Source organism: Mesitornis unicolor, unplaced genomic scaffold, assembly GCF_000695765.1.
Source record: "Mesitornis unicolor isolate BGI_N332 unplaced genomic scaffold, ASM69576v1 scaffold14589, whole genome shotgun sequence".
In the NCBI taxonomy this organism is placed as follows: domain Eukaryota; kingdom Metazoa; phylum Chordata; class Aves; order Mesitornithiformes; family Mesitornithidae; genus Mesitornis; species Mesitornis unicolor.
In genome coordinates this window covers 8,695-12,583 of record NW_010205313.1, presented here as the reverse complement: position 1 = coordinate 12,583, position 3,889 = coordinate 8,695, and the positions used below count along the sequence as shown (strand labels likewise).

The 3,889-nt window shown below is 41.0% G+C and overlaps 1 non-coding gene across 1 annotated transcript; it reads left to right on the top strand.

Annotated features, from left to right (window-relative positions):
* Positions 1-3,083: 3,083 nt before the first annotated feature.
* TRNAG-CCC lies at positions 3,084-3,154 on the top strand. The gene has a single exon. It is a non-coding gene; the product is annotated as a tRNA-Gly (tRNA).
* Positions 3,155-3,889: the final 735 nt, after the last annotated feature.

The following is a 3,889-nucleotide window of genomic DNA, read 5'->3' as shown; positions in this document are numbered from 1 at the left end:
TAATAGCCTTCATTTTAAATGTATTTTTTAAATATATTGTTTAATTTTTTTAAAAAAATATAGGAGATATTTTTATTACTTACTTTACTAAATATTTTCTAGATAGAAGATCTGAATAATAAAATAGCTGTCCAAAGAGATGAGAGCATAAGAATATCAGATGCTTCTTCTAAACTGATTAAAGCTCTGGAAGAATTAGTAAGTTTTTTATTGTTTTTATATAAATGAAGTAAAAATGCTTACATACTTGCATCTTTTGTTGTGTGTTGGCCTGAAATAATTAAATTCTTAATATTTTAATGTTTATTAGAAATCCAGCAGGAAAAGTGACCTACAGAGTATAAAGCAAAATATTCTCAGAATTAATGAAACATTGGACATTTTGAAATGTAAAAAGGAGAACTTGAGGGAGAAAATGAAGAGGTTTTGCAAAATATCGACAATAGGTAATAGCTGCAATATAAATATAGGAAGCAAGCATTATTTTTTCACTGAAAGCATGCTTATAAAAGTGAACCTTGCTTTTATTTTAAGCCTGTCTGTAATGTAACATTTCAATAATTTTAAATCATTTCAGGCTGGCATGAATTATCTAACTTTTTTGACCTTCACTTGAAACAAAAATAAGTAAAATTCTGTGAGAGACAAAATACATAGTTTTACAATTAATATAAAGCAAAATGAGGAATATTCTGAAATTCCCTTTTTGTTAACAGAAACTTCAGTACTCAGAACATTTTGGTAAAAACTTCAGGTGCAGGAAAGCTCCTGAAGAACAGCACAGAGGAATTCCAGCCACTCCAGCTGGTACAGTCAGCTTCATAGGGGGCTCAACCTAAATGCCTCTATGCAAATTCACGTAAAATAGGGAATAAACAAGCAGAGTTACAGTCATGCAAAAAGGAATCCTACAGAGGGTGGAAGCAAGGACAGGTAGCTTGGTAAATTGTAGCTATAGAGAAATTGCGTGAGCAGACATGGGCCAGATTAGGGAAGCTAAGGCCCTGGTAGAATTAAAACTGGCCAGGGATACCAAGGGCAACAAGAAAACAAGCTATAGGTATATCAGTGATAAAAAGAAGACTAGGGAAAATGTGGACCTCCTCCAGAAGGAAATGGGAGACCTGGTTACTGGGGATATGGAGAAGACTGAGGCACTCAACGACTCAAAGACTTTTTTGCCTCACTTTTCACTGGCAAGCACTCAAGTCATGCTGCCCAAGTACTGGAAGGCACAGGCAGGGACTGGGAGCATGAAAAACCACCCACTGTAAGAGAAGATCAGGTTCAAGACCATCTAAGGAACCTGAAGGTGTACAAGTCCATGGAACCCGATGAAATCATCCACAGGTCCTGAGGGAACTAGCAGATGAAGTTACTAAGCCACTCTCATATTTGAGAAGTTGTGGGAGTCTGGTGAAGTTCCTACTGACTGGAAAAGGGGAAACATAACCTTCATTTTTAAAAAGGAAAAAAAGAAAGACACAGGTAACTACAGGCCAGTCAGGCTCACCTCTGTGCCTGGCAGGTTCATGGAGCATATCCCCCTGGAAACTATGCTAAGGCACATGGAAAATAAGGTGGTGATTAGCGACAGCTAACGTGGCTTCACCAAGGACAAATCATGCCTGACAAATCTGTGGCCTTCTACAGTGCTCGTGGGTAAGGGAAGAGTAACTGACATAATCTTGACACTGTTCCGTATTGAATCTTTGTCTCTATATTGGAGAGGCATGGATTTGATGGATGGACCACTTGGTGAATAAGGAATTGGGTGGATGACTGCACACAGAGAGTTGTGGTCAATAGCTTGATGTCAAAGTGGAGACCAGTGATGAGTAGCATTCCTCAGGGGCAGGTACTTGGACCAGTGATGTTTAACATCTTTGTCAGTGATGTGGACAGTGGAATTGAGTGCACCTTCAGCAAGTTTACTGACAACACCAAGCTGTGTGATGTGGTCGACATACTGAAGGGAAGGGACGCCATCCAAAGGGACCTGAACAGACTGGAGAGGTGGACCCATGTGAACCTCCTGAAGTTCAACAAGGCCAAGTGCAAGGTCTTGCACGTGGGTTGAGGCAATCCCAAGCACAAATACAGACTGGGCAGAGAATGGATTGAGAGCAGGAGGACAATGGCTTGGGGATGTTGGTTGATGAGAGGCTCAACATGAGCTTGCAATGTGCACTTGCAGCCCAGAAAGTCAGCTGTATCCTGTGTTATATCAAAAGAAACGTAGCCAGCAGGTCAAGCGAGGTGATTCTTTCCTCTACTCCATTCTGGTGAGACCCTACCTAGAGTACCGCATCCAGCTCTGAGGTCCCCAGTAAAAGGACATGGACCTGTTGGAGTGGGTCCAGAGGAGGGGCATGTAGATAAGCAGAGGGCTGGATCACCTTCTTTATGAAGACAGGCTGAGGGAGTTGCAGTTCTCCAGTCTGGAGAAGAGAAGGTTCTGGGAGACGTTATAGTGGCCTTCTTTCCTGAAGGGAATCTGCAGGAATGATGGAGAGGGAGCCTTAAGCAGTGTAATAACAGGACAAGGGATAAAGGTTTCAAACTGAAAGAGGTTACATTTAGACTAGATATTAGGAAGATATTCTTTACTGTGAGGGTGGTGAGAAACTGGAACAGGTTGTCCAGAGAAGTTGTGGATGTCCCCTCCCTGGAAGCGTTCAAGGCCAGGCTGGACAGGGCTTTGATCAACCTTGTCTAGTAGGAGGTGTCTCTGCCCATGGCAGGTGGGGTAGACTAGGTGATCTCTAAGGTCTCTTCCAACCCAAACCGTTCTATGATTCTATCTTTGAACATTGTCATCTAGGGAAGATTTGGGCCATTCACATGTGTACTCTCAGCTATATTTTCCTAACATGATTTAAGTAGATCTTGATAATCTCTAGTGTTTCAATTCATAAAGAACAAGATCTTTCAGGTCTATGCAAGTTTCTTTTGTCTCAACAGCTGAAAAAAGGGCTAGGAATCTTTTGTATTTAAGGACATTCTGAATCAATGACTGACTACACAGCACTTGGATCCTGGAGCAGCCCAAGGTAATTCGGTTATTTAGAGGTTGCAGGGAAGCACCAGTGGTGTAGTGGTATCATGCAAGATTCCCATTCTTGTGACCTGGGTTCGATTCCCGGCTGGTGCAAATTCTCCCATCCTGTGCAAGCAGCTGCAGCCTTACAGCTTCTCAACCTGAGTTGCCCCAGATATCTGAGATTAAACCATGACAGTATCAGAGGGTCCAGACCAGAAGAAATGGGTGCAGACTGAAACACAGGAGGTTCCATCTGAACATCATGAAATCTTTTTTTACTGTAAGGGTGACTGAGCACTGTCACAGTTTGCTGGTGCAGCTTGTGGATTCTCCATCCATGGAGATATTAAAAAAACATCTGGACATGGTCCTGGGCAATTGTCTCTAGGTGGCCTTGCTTGAGCAGAGTAGTTGGTCCAGATGACCTCCAGAAGTTCATTCCAACCTCAGCCATTCTGTGATTCTATGATACAAGCTAAAAGTACAGATGTATAGGAAAACAAACAAAAAATATGGTTACATATAATGGATTGAGGTCAATGAACTGTTAGGGACTATACTTATGAATAAAGACACTTCAGAGTTTTGATGAAGAGCCTTGTGTATTCAGCATCAAAGAGGAGGATGATAAAATACTACTTTTAAAGTGTTTTAGCTTTACTTATTCAATAATGGGTTTCACTTTTATTGTAATTAATATGCTTTATAAAATGAAATGTAAGATTGGCTGTTTTATTTCAGCAATTCAAGAAAAAGGGTATATCAGTCAGAAGTTGAAGCTATCAGCGAAAACGTGTATCAGATTGAACAGCAAATAGAAAGACTGAATGAAGATATCTGTATTGC